The following is a 13,250-nucleotide window of genomic DNA, read 5'->3' as shown; positions in this document are numbered from 1 at the left end:
TGAGAGGGGATCTGATTGAGACGTGTAAGATTATGAAAGGATTGGACACTCTGGCAGTAGGAAACATGTTTCCGCTGATGGGTGAGTGTCGAACCAGAGGACACAGCTTAAAAATACGGGGTAGATCATTTAGGACAGAGATGAGGAGAAACTTGTTCACCCAGAGAGTGGTGGCTGTGTGGGATGCTCTGCCCCAGAGGGCAGTGGAGGCCCAGTCTCTGGATTCATTTAAGAAAGAGTTGGATAGAGCTCTCAAAGATAGTGGAATCAAGGGTTATGGAGATAAGGCAGGAAGAGGGAAATGATTAGGAATGATCAGCCATGATCATATTGAATGGTGGTGCAGGCTCAAAGGGCTGAATGGCCTACTCCTGTATCTATTGTCTATTGTCTATCGATGATACAAATATCTCAGCAAGAGGCCCAGCAATCACTTCCCTAGCTTTCCACAGAGTTCTTGGGTACACCTGCTGAATGGCCTACTCCTGCACCTATTGTCTATTGTCTATTGTCTATCGATGATACAAATAGCTCAGCAAGAGGCCCAGCAATCACTTCCCTAGCTTTCCACAGAGTTCTTGGGTACACCTGATTAGGTCCTGGGGATTTATCCACCTTTATGCGTTTCAAGTCATTCAGCCCTTCCTCCTCTGTAATATGACATTTTTCAAGATGTCACCATCTATTTCCCTACATTCTACATCTTGCATATCCTTTTCCACAGTGATGCAAAATACTTGTTTAGTATGTCCCCCATTTTCTGCGGCTCCACCCAAAGTCCGCCTTGCTGATCTTTGAGGGGCCCTATTCTTTCTCTAGTTAGCCTTTTGTCCTTAAAGTACTTGTAAAAACCCTTTGGATTGTCCTTAATTCTATTTGCCAAAGCTATCTCATGTCCCCTTTTTTGCCCTCCTGATTTTCCTCTTAAGTATACTCCTGCTGCCTTTATACTTTTCTAAGGATTCACTCGATCTATCCTGTCTACACCTTACATTTAGTCATAGAGTCATAGAGATGTACAGCATGGAAACAGACCCTTTGGTCCAACCCGTCCATGCCGACCAGATATCCCAACCCAATCTAGTCCCACCTACCAGCACCCGGCCCATATCGCTCCAAACCCTTCCTATTCATATACCCATCCAAATGCCTTTTAAATGTTGCAATTTTACCAGCCTCCACCACTTCCTCTGGCAGCTCATTCCATACACTTACTCCTCTCTGTGTAAAAAGGTTGCCCCTTAGGTCTCTTTTATATCTTTCCCCTCTCACCCTAAATCGATACCCTCTAGTTCTGGACTTCCTGACCTCAGGGAAAAAAACTTTGTTTATTTATCCTATCTGTGCCCCTCATAATTTTGTAAACCTCTATAAGGTCACCCCTCAGCCTCCGACACTCCATAGAAAACAGCCTCAGACTGTTCAGCCTCTCTGGATAGCTCACATCCTCCAATCCTGGCAACATCCTTGTGAATCTTTTCTGAACCCTTTCAAGTTTCATTACATCTTTCCTATAGTAAGGTGACCAGAATTGCACACAATATTCCAACAGTGGCCTAACCAATGTCCTGTACAGCCGCAACATGACCTCCTAACGCGTGTACTCAATACTCTGACCAATAAAGGAAAGCATACCAAACGCCTTCTTCATTATCCTATCTACCTGCAATTCCACTTTCAAGGAGCTATGAATCAGCATTCTAAGATCTCTTTGTTCAGCAATACTCCCTCGGACCTTACCATAAAGTGCATAAGTCCTGCTAAGATTTGCTTTCCCAAAATGCAGCACCTCGCATTTATCTGAATTAAACTCCATCTGCCACCTCTCAGCCCATTGGCCCACCTGGTCAAGATCCTGTTGTAATCTGAGGTAACCCTCTTCGCTGTCCACTACACCTCCAATTTTGGTGTCATCTGCAAACTTACTAACTATACCTCTTATGCTCGCATCCAAATCATTTATGTAAATACAACAAGTAGAGGACCCAGCACCGATCCTCGTGGCACTCCACTGGTCACAGGCCAGTCTGAAAAACAACCCTCTACCAACACCCTCTGTCTTTTACATTTGAGCAAGTTCTGAATCCAAATGGCTAGTTCTCCCTATATTCCGTGAGATCTAACCTTGCTAATAAGTCTCCTATGGGAAACCTTGTCGAACACCTTACTGAAGTCCATATAGATCACATCTACTGCTCTGCCCTCATCAATCCTCTTTGTTACTTCCTGAAAAAACTCAATCAAGTTTGTGAGACATGATTTCCCACGCGCAAAGCCAAGTTGACTATCCCTAATCAGTCCTTGCCTTTCCACATCCTGTCCCTCAGGATCCCCTCCAACAACTTGCCCACCACCGACGTCAGGCTCTCTGGTCTATAGTTCCCTGGCTTGTCGTTACCATCCTTCTTTAACAGTATTCCATGGTTTTGAACATTGCTGCCATGTCTATTATTTAATGCTTTCTTCAATGTCTTTTGAAAGCCAACAAGCATCACATCAATCACATTAGTTTTTTGTTTAATCTCAATGTAAAACATAATCAAGTTAGTTGAATACAATTTGTTCTTAACAAATTGGGCTTCTCTAATTAATTCACAGTTGATTAACTAACTTAGTTATTGTTTTTCTCCAATAACGTTTCTAAAAGTTTTCCCACAATCAAAGTTAAACTGACTGTTCTATAGTTATTGAATGTATTCTTCTATGACTAGGTGAGCAGAGTTTTCACTTTTTTTAATCCGCTGGGAGGCCACAAAAATGATTTTACTTTATTTTCAGCATGCAGCACATAATGGGGGAGACTGTAGCCTAGCGGTATTGTTGCTAAATTACTAATTTGAAGACCCAGGTAATGTAGGGACCCAGGTTCGAATTCCACTATGGCAGATGGTGGAATTTGAATTAAAAAAACATGAAACCATTGTCGATTATCAGAAAAAAAAAATCTGATTCACTAATGACCTTTGGGGAAGGAAATTCCATCCATTTCAGGTCTGGATGACATGTGACTCCAGAACTACAGGACTCTCAACTGTCCTCTGGGCAATGCATACTGGCCTCGCCAATGAGGCCCATCTCCTGTGAATGAATAAAACAAACCTCCCATTCTTCTAACCCCCAATGAATAGAGTTCCAACCTGTTTAGTATTTGCTAATACGACAATCCCTCCATACCAGGGATCATGCTCGTGAACCTTCTTTGAACTGCCTCCAATAAAGTTATATTTTTCATTAAAATAAGGGGACCAAATATGCTCACGTATTTCAGTTGTGGTCTCACCAGCACTTGTACAGCTGCAGTAAGATTAATGGGCAGGAAACAGCAAGTGGAGATAAAGGGATAAGACCAAAAGACCATAAGACATAGGAGCATAAGTAAGGCCATTCGGCCCATCGAGTCCACTCCGCCATTCAATCATGGCTGATGGGCATTTCAACTCCACTTACCCGCATTCTCCCCGTAGATCTTAATTCCTTGTGACATCAAGAATTTATCAATTTCTGCCTTGAAGACATTTAGCGTCCCAGCCTCCACTGCACTCTTTGGCAATGAATTCCACAGGCCCACCATTCTCTGGCTGAAGAAATGTCTCCGCATTTCTGTTCTGAATTTACCCCCTCTAATTCTAAGGCTGTGTCTACGGGTCCTAGTCTCCTCGCCTAACGGAAACAATTTCCTAGCGTCCACCCTCTTTTTCATGTTGTCAACCATGACCAGTGGAATCAGTACTGCGACCACAATTATTTATAATATGTATTAATGACTTGGAGGAAGAAAGAGAAAGCACTATCGCCAAATTTACAGAAAATATAAGTGGAAAGGCAAGTTGTGAAAGAGGTACAAACTGTTTACAGAAGAATATTGATAGGTTAAGTAAGTTAGCAATTGATTTTTTTTGTTTGATTTAAATACAATACGTAAACACAGTGAAAAGTTTTGTTTTACATGCAGATCATAACATAGAAGGATATACAGATCATAGGGTGTTTAGACAGAGTGAGGCATACAAGGTTATGCCTGCAAAGGAGGTGCACAAAAGCAAGATCAACATTAGATTTGAAATTAGAGAGGTCCATTCAACAGTCTAATAACAGCAGGTAAGAAGGTGTTAATACATGTATTTAAGCTTCTGTATCATTTGCCTGATGGAAGAGGTTGGGAGAGAGTATGACCACTGTGGGAGGGGTCTTTGATGCTATTGACAGCCTTTCTGTGGCATTGGGAAGTGTAAGTGGAGTCCATGGATGGGAGATTGGCTTGCATGATGATCTAGGCTGTGTATACAACTTTCTGTAGCTTCTTACGATCCAGGGCAGTTGGTAAGGGTCCTTATGGACATGCTGAATTTCCTAAATCGCCTGAGGAAGAAAAGGCATTGTTGTGCTGTCTTGACCATCACAGCAGCGTGGGAGGTCCAGGACAGATTGTTGGTTATCGTCACTCCTCGGAACTTGATACTCTTCACTCTCTCCACCTCAGCTCCATTGGTGTCGAAAGGGGTGTGCCCTCCTTTTTTCTTTCTGAAGTCAATGATCAGTTCCTTAGTTTTGCTGACATTGAGGTAGAGATTTTTGCACCAGACACCAAGCATTCTATCTCCTTCCTGCATTCTGACTCGTTATTGTTTGAAATCTGGCCTACTACGTTGTGTCATCAACAAACTTGTAGGTGGAATTCGAATGAAATTTAGCCATACAGTCTTGAGCATACTCGGAGTACAGTCAGGGGTTGAGTACACATCCTTGCAAGGTGCCAGTGTGGAGGATATCATGGAGGAGGTGCTGATTGCGGTCTGTGGGTCAGGAAGCTGAGGATCCAGTTTCAGAGGGCAGAGCCGAGACTTAGGTCTTGGGGTTTTGAGATTAGTTTGGGATTATAGTGTTGAAGGTGGAGCTGCAGTCAATGAGTAGGAGCCTGACCTAGGTATCCTTATTATCCAGAGATGAGTGTAGGGCTAAGGAAATGGCATCCATTGTAGATCTATTTCGCTAGTAGGTAAATTACAAGGGATCAAAGCAGGCTAAGAGGCTAGAGTTGATGTGAGCCATAACTAGCGTCTCGAAGCACTTCATGGTTATGGAGATCAAAGGCACCGTTTGGTAGTCATTGAGGCACATTGCATGTGTTTTCTTTGGTATGGGGAGGATGGTGGGATTTAGATCAGAGTGGTGCTGGAAAAGCACAGCAGGTCAGGCAGCATCCGAGGAATTTCCTGCTCCTCGGATGCTGCCTGACCTGCTGTGCTTTTCCAGCACCACTCAGATCTAAACTCTAGTTTCCAGCATTTGCAGTCCTCACTTTTGCCCATTGGGATGATGGTAGTCTTCTTGAAGCAGGTGGTGACTTCAGATTGTAGTATAATGTGGGAAGTTGTGAAGTTGTTTATTTTGGAAGGAAGACGAAAAGAACAGAATATTATTTAAAAGGAGAAAAACTGCAGGTAGCTGCAACACAATGCGACTTGGAGATTACAGTGTATGAAACACAGAATTCTAGTATACATTTGTAGCAGGTAATCAGGAAGGCTAATGAAATGTTGGCCCTTATTTCAAAGGAGTTGGAGTATAAGAGTTATGGTCTCAGCATTGATCACAGTCACCATCCTAAAAAAGAACCCCTTTCCCCACTCCCTGTTTCCTGCCAATGGGTTAATTGTCTAACCAAGCCAATATACACCATGGACTCTTATTTTATGACTTAACCTTTTGCGAGGTACCTTTTTGAATGCCTTCTGGGAGTCCAAATACAACTCATCTCCTGATTCTCCTCTATCCACTCTGGTTGAGACTTCCTTGAAATACTCAAATAAATTACTCAGACATGATTTCCATTTAATGATGCGTGTTAACTCTGCTTGATTAGATTATGATTTTCCAAATGTTCTGCTATTACTTCCTTAATAATTGATTCCGGTGCTTTTCCAACGTTAGACATTAGGCTAATCAGCCTATAATTACCTGCTTTTTGCCTCCCTCTCTTTTTAAATATGGTATCACGTCAGCAGTATTCCAATCTTCAGGTATTTCTCCAGAATCCATTGACCATTAGAAAATGATAACCTATGCATCTACTATCTATGTAGCTACCTCCTTTAGGATTCTAGGAAGCAAGCCATCAGGACCAGGGGACTTATCTGCCTTTAGCAGATTAGTAGACTAGTTTGTCTACTGCTACTTCTTTAGTGATGGTGATGGCACTTAATTCTTCCCTTTTTTAAAGTATTAGTGGTATGTTTGAAGTATCTTCCACTGTAAACACTGATGCAAAATATCTATTTAACTCCTCTGCTATTTCCTTGTTCCTCAAGACCATCTCCCTAGATTCATTTTCTAAAGTGCCTATGTTCACTTTGACCTACCTCTTCCTTTTTATATATTTAAAGAAGCTCTTCTTGTCAATTTTATATTCCTCACTAGCTGGTCCCCGTAGTTTATTTTCTCTGTCGTTATTACCTTTTAAATCCTCCTTCCCTGGATTCTGCAGGGATATCATTGACTTTAGCTTCCTGATATGATTTTTCTTTCTACTTGAGACTATCCTTAACTTCCTTGGTTTGCAATGGAAGTTAGAATTTTTCCTCCTTACTGGGATATGGTTTTGCTGAGATTCATGAATTATTTCCTTAAATGACTGCCAAAGCCTGCTTACTGTGATTTCTGCTAACCTATCACTCAATTCACTTTAGCTAAGTCTATCCTTATTTCATTGTGATTCCCTTTATTCAAGTTAAACACAGTTGCCTCTGACCCAAGTTCTTCACTCGTAAACTCAACATTGAATTCGATCATGTTTTGATCACAACTTCCTAGGGGATATTTTACTCTGAGGTCATTTATTAAACTTGCCTCATTACCCATTAGCAGATCCAAGGTAGCCTGTTCCCTGGTTAGTTCCATGACATATTGCTCTAGGAATCTATTCTTAACGCACCCTATGAATTTGCTGTCATAGCTACCATTTCCAATCTAATTAACTCAAACAACTCAAAGATTAAAGTCACCCATAACTATTGTTCTATTCTTTTTAAATGCTCCTATTATTTATGGATTTTATAGTCTTTCCCAAAGAGTGGCTACTGTCTGAGGGTCTGTGTATTACTCCAACCAATGTATTCTTTCTCTTTCTGTTGTTTATATCCATCCAAATGAAGTCCACACCATCCAAGCCTAGATGATCTCACACAACTGTCCTCATTTCATTTCTCACCTTTTCCATCCCTCCTGTCTCTCTGAAAGGTCAAATATCCATCAATGTTAAGTTCCCAGTTTTGATTTCATTGTAACCATGTTTCCATAATGGCTATGAGATTATAACCATTCACCTTGATTTGCACCATCAATTTGTCCACCTTATTCTTAATGCTTCGTACATTGAGATATAATTCTTTAAATTTGTTCTTTTATCAAATTTCCCTGCACTTTAATCATTTATCGGCACAATTTAACATTCATATATTCATTTATTTTCTGGTAATAATCAGTACCATCACTAAACTGCAATCCTACCTTCTCCTTTACCTTTGATTTTCTAATTTTCCATGCAACTGAATCCACCCACCAGAAAGACAGTGTATCAAATGCAGCAACTTTGGGACTAAGGGAGTGTTGAATTTTGGATTTCCTGGGTTTTGGACATCCAATCTGTTTAAGACCCTGGAATTCACAGAGATGTTGAACAGAGGAATGATCTTGAAACAGACAATAAAACTGTCAGGATCCATGTTCGCTTGATAGTAGATGCTTCTATCCAATCTTCCTACCACATCAGATGCATTGAGCTGCAAATGAAGGAATAGTCCTAAGAACCCAGTCACTTGCCCCAGATAGTGTCACAGATAACGGTAGTGCCTCTGATGCTGGTGAGCGACATCGCATTCCCTAACAGTAGTCTGTCTTTCCCTCACCCTCATCACCATCTAATCACTGACTCTGGAGAAGAATCAAAGCCAAGGAAAGCCCACCATCTGGAAGACTGAATAATGATCCCCCTTCTCATCCTGAGACAGAAACAATCCGACACAGCAGAACTGAAAGCAAGAAGACGGGGAGGAAAATAATTATAATCAAAAATACAGACCTTAGATGAAAACCCACCACCATTTCAAAATGTCCGATATGCGGACTTCACTGATTTTTGGACATTTAGATTTTGGATAGCTAACATGAATGTGATTTTTGGAGGTGTTTTGACATATTGCAATGATAATATATTGTTGAATTGGTTCTTTGCAGGATTAATTAAAATATTATGATCATTCATGTAAGTTTTCGAGATAATTCATTCAGTTATGAAAGTAATTAAAATTAATAAAATTAAAGTGATTTTGACCCTATGAAGCGTGCAGTGATGTCATTTTTGGAGCTCTTCAAGCCTGTAATCATACAAACATGATTAATTTTTTAATTAATTAATTTTTCTAATCAACCTGTTCAGAGATATTATTATATACCTCTGGAGAAGGTAGGATTTGAATTCGGACCTCCCAGTTTGGGAATTATTACTGCACTAAAGGAGTCCCCAAAACAACACAAGCACTATTGGAATCTGAACACAGGATCTTCTGCTCAGCAGGCAGGCACTTTGACAAGGTAGGCCATGGTGCCACTAACAAACATGATTAAATTTTTAATTTAACCTATTTTTCTAATCAATCAGCATGGTTTCATGCGAGGGAAATAATGTCTCACAAACTTGATTGAGTTTGATGTGGAAGTAATCTAGAAGATTGACGAGGCAAAGCAGTAGACATTGTTTACTTGGACTTGAGTAAAGCCTTTGAGAAGGTTCTGTGTGGTAGAATAATTAGTAAAGTTAGATTACATGGGATTCAGGGTGAGCTTGCCAAATTGGGATACAAAATTGCCTTGATGGCAGGAGACAGAGAGTGATGGTGGAGAGTTGTTATTCAAACTGGAGAGTTCTGACCAGCAGTGTTCCACAGGAATCGAAGCTGGGTCCACTTTTGTTTCTCATTTATGTAAGCAATTTGGATGAGAAGTTAGGAGGCATGGTTAATACATTTGTGGATGACACCAACATTGATGGTATAGTGGACAGTGAAGAAGGTTATCTCAGATTACAAAGAGATTTTGATCATTTGGGTTAATGGGCTAAAGAGTGGCAGATGGAGTTTAATTTGGATAAATGTGAGCTATTGCATTTTGGTAAAACAAACAAAGGCAGGACTTACATAATTAAAAGTCGGACCTTGGGTAATGTTGTAGAACAGAGTAACCCAGGGGTTCAAGTACATAATTCTTTGAAGTTTTCATCGTAAAATGACAGGGTATTTGCGATTTTTGACAAGATTTGTAGCTCAGCTAGAGGTTCAGGCTGTAAGCTTGCTCATTGAGTTGGTAGGTTTGTTTTCAGACGTTTCATCACCATGCTAAGTAACATCATCAAGTGAGCCTCCGTTGAGGCGCTGGTGTTCTGTCTTGCTTTCTATTTATGTGTGTTGGTCTGTTAAAGTGGGTGATATCATTTCCGGTTCTTTTTCTGAGAGGTTGGTAAATGGGGTCCAAATCTATGTGTTTATTGATGGAATTCGGGTTTGAATACCAGACCTCTAGGAATTCCCATGTGTGTCTCTGTTTAGCCTGTCCGAGGTGAAGTGGTGTCCTTTTTTGTCTGTGTGTAAAGATACAAGTGATAGCTGCCCATGTCTTTTGGTGGCTAGTTGATGTGCATGTATCCTAGTGGCTAGTTTTCTGCCTGTCTGTCTGACTGAGTGTTTGTTGCAGCCCTTGCAGGGTATTTTGTATATGATATTCATTTTGCTTGTTGTTGGTACAGGGTCAATTAGGTATATCAGTGGCTGTTTTAGTGTGTTGGTAGGTTTGTGGGCAACCATGATGCCAAGGGGTCAGAGTAATCTGGTAGTCACCTCTGAGATGTCTTTGATGTATGGTAATGTAGCTAGAGTCTCAGGCCATGTTTTTTCTTCTTGTTTGGATTAGTTGTTTAAGAATCGGCAGACTGCGTTTATTGGGTACCTCTTGTTCAGTAACAAAGAGGATTGATGAGGGCAGAGCAGTAGATGTGATCTCTATGGGCCAGGTCCTGGCAGGTGGGACTAGATTGGTTTGGATATCTGGTCAGCATGGACGGGTTGGACCGAAGGGTCTATTTCCATGCTGTACACCCCTATGACTCTATGTTGTACACGGTTATTTTCTTCTACTGCTCGTAGTTCCTGGGTGCTGCAATGTGTTGTGACCTATTTAAATAATGTCCTGATGCAGCTCCGTTTGTGGGTGTTGGGATGATTGCTCCTTTAGTTGAGCATCTGATCTGTGTATGCTGCTTCCTGTAGATGCTGGTCAGCAATTCTCCATTGACTGTTCGTTCCACTGTGACATCTAGGAAGGACAGTCTGTTGTTGTTCTCTTCTTCTTCTAAGGATGTTGTTAATGATATTGTAGGTTTCCTCTAATTTATTCTGTTCTTTGATGAAGAACACCTTTGGAGGTGTAGTGGACAGCAAAGAAGGTTACCTCAGATTACAACAGGACCTTGATTAGATGGTCCAATGGGCTGAGAAGTGGCAGATGGAGTTTAATTTAGATAAATGTGAGGCGCTGCGTTTTGGGAAAGCAAATCTTAGCAGGACTTGTAAACTTAATGGTAAGGTCCTAGGAAGTATTGCTGAACAAAGAGACCTTGAATTCCAGGTTCATAGCTCCTTGAAAATGGAATCGCAGATAGATAGGATAGTGAAGAACGTGTTTGATGTGCTTTCCTTTATTGGTCAGAGTATTGAGTACTGGACATTGGTTAGGCCTCTGTTGGAATATTAGTGCAGTTCTGTTCTCCTTCCTATCGGAAAGGTGTTATGAAATTTGAAAGGGTTCAGAAAAGATTTACAAGGATGTTGCCAGGGTTGGAGGATTTGAGCTATAGGGAGAGGTTGAATAGGCTGGGGCTGTTTTCCCTGGAGTGTCGGAGGCTGAGGGGTGACCTTATACAGGTTTATAAAATCATGAGAGGCATGAATAGGATAAATAGACAAAGCCTTTTCCCTGGGGTGGGGGAGTTCAGAACTAGATGGACGGGTTGGACCGAAGGGTCTGTTTCCATGCTGTACATCTCTATGACTCTATGACTATAAACGGCAGACTGTGTTCATCAAACACTTCCAGAAATCTTAGCCCCTCTCCCCTACATCAAAAACATCTTGGAAATGATTGCCAGACTACTCAGACCCCTTGGCATCAATGGTAGCACACAAACCCACCAACACGCTAAAACAGTAGCTAATGAACTTGAAGGACCCTGTACAGACAACAAGCAAAACTAATGTCATTCATCCAGAACCTCAAACTGAGCTTCAAATCTTCTTAAACTCGCTAATAGTTCTTGCTGTTAATATGGCTGTCAGTCTGAGTGTGTGGAGGGTAAAAAGGGGAGGTAGGTGTACTTAGAGATGGGGTAATAGGTGTGGAGAAATGGGGTTGGCGAGAGAGTACAGAGGATTTGGACAGTGTAGGGCACCGATATGAAAACATAGCTTGAGTCTGACTAAATTAACCAGCATGCAGTAGGGAAAGCAAGAGTTTAAAGGTATTAGCTTAGAATAGTCTACACCAGTATTAGGAAATGCCACACACATAGAAAGTAGAAAACTTGGTTTCAACTAGAACCACATAAACTAACATGGATTACTCTAAATGGACGGGTGACTAGATGAAGAGATATACAATAATTCAGACAGGTAGATGGTTAGATAAACAAATAGCTTGACCAAATTATCCATAGAGTTAGTTAGTACAAAGCACATGACCAGAAATGTACAAATGTGTGAGAAACATTACCCTGCAAGGATTCTGAAAACAGGCAGAAAACCATATCAGCGCATTAACATCAGCTCGCCACTGCCAGACATGACCAGTACTCTCTCATTTCCAACCACACAGACAACGAAGGACACAAATTCAACTGGGACAATGTAACCATCTTAACACAGGTTAAACTGGGACACACGAGACAATTTCTTGAAGCCTGGCACTCCAACTGGAACTCAATCAGTAAATACATTGAACTGCATCCCATATACAAACAACTCAGATACAGAACCGAAAGTGCCAAAAAACAGAGACTCATAAATATCAGGTGTGAGAAACCACCAACACCTTATCAAAGATGCACTGACAATGTCACCCAGTGATGTGACAAGATGTTTGCAGTAAACCACACCATCTCAGTGAACGAATCTATGACCTCATATGAAAGACATATTTGAAAAACAAGCATAGTGATAGAAGGAGCCCTGGGACCAATACTCGTAAGAAGGACAGCCCTGAATCAGGGGCTTAGATGACACAGTGAGAATCAGGGAGCAACTCTCAACCATGCGGTCCTGAGATCAGGGAGCTAGAGAACAGGAGTACTCTCCAAACCAGAACCTGATCACCTGTGTTTTTTTTTACTGTATTCTGTTAAAGAAATAAGGCTTGTATTATTTGATTCTAATTAGTGAGTATTTATCTGACAACTGCAGTTTCACTTTGAGCAAAAGAAATTGCTGAGAAGCAAAACAGACAAGATGCAGGAAGGGTGAGAGGCAAGAGAGAGCAGGGGCTGAGAAATCAGGAGATGGCGTAATTTTGAGCAGGGTGGGTGCAGGGGTTTTGGATTGAAATTTGAGGAAGGGGTAGAGGGGCAGGGATGTGGTTTGGACATGGAGAATTGGATAGTGATGTCGGCGAGGGAAAGGGGATGAGGAAGAGGGAAAATGGGTGCGGGGCAAGTGCAGAAATAGGAGGGTCAGGGTAAGTGGGAAATGGGTGGATGGAGAAGGGATAGTATTGGCTGTGGAAGGGGGATGGGCAGAGCAGAGGTATGGAAGGGTGGATGTGGACAAGGTTCAATAAGGTTGGGAAAGGTGGGGACCCTTGTGCAGCTGGGCAGACAGAACAGGAGAGGTCAGGGCAGGGGCTGTAGATAGCAAACATAGAGGACAAACATAGGAAGAGGTGAAAAATAGGGAAGGAAGGGGCAAGAAATGGGAGAAGGGATGAGATGGGGACGGGCTGGTGAGGGGGGAAGGATAGGCAGGAGAGGTAGGAGGATGAGGATATGCAGTGGGGCACAGGTGGGGATAGGAAATCAGGAGCAGGGTAGTGCAGAGGACGAGGGTCAGATGGTAGTGGGAGTGGGGTAGAGGGCTGTTGTAGGGCAGGGCAGTGGGTCAGTGGGCTTGGTGGGGCAGACACCTCGTGGCAGTGGGGCAGACATCTGGGGGCTGTGG

The 13,250-nt window shown here is 41.9% G+C and overlaps 1 protein-coding gene across 4 annotated transcripts in view; it reads left to right on the top strand.

Moving 5' to 3' along the window:
* The window catches only part of gjc2 (gap junction protein gamma 2), a 237,751-nt gene that overhangs the window by 37,645 nt on the left and 186,856 nt on the right, over window positions 1-13,250 (top strand). The window contains exon 2 of one of the 4 annotated variants that reach the window (XR_006311751.1): window positions 7,939-8,320. The exons of the other annotated variants lie outside the window; for them this stretch is intronic. The gene's annotated coding sequence lies outside the window, so the exon portion shown is untranslated. Of the gene's footprint in view, window positions 1-7,938; window positions 8,321-13,250 lie in introns of those variants that run through there. 4 annotated transcript variants of the gene reach the window in all.

The sequence above is a fragment of the Chiloscyllium plagiosum genome, chromosome 5 (genome assembly GCF_004010195.1).
Source record: "Chiloscyllium plagiosum isolate BGI_BamShark_2017 chromosome 5, ASM401019v2, whole genome shotgun sequence".
In the NCBI taxonomy this organism is placed as follows: domain Eukaryota; kingdom Metazoa; phylum Chordata; class Chondrichthyes; order Orectolobiformes; family Hemiscylliidae; genus Chiloscyllium; species Chiloscyllium plagiosum.
This window is presented reverse-complemented; position numbering and strand designations above follow the sequence as displayed.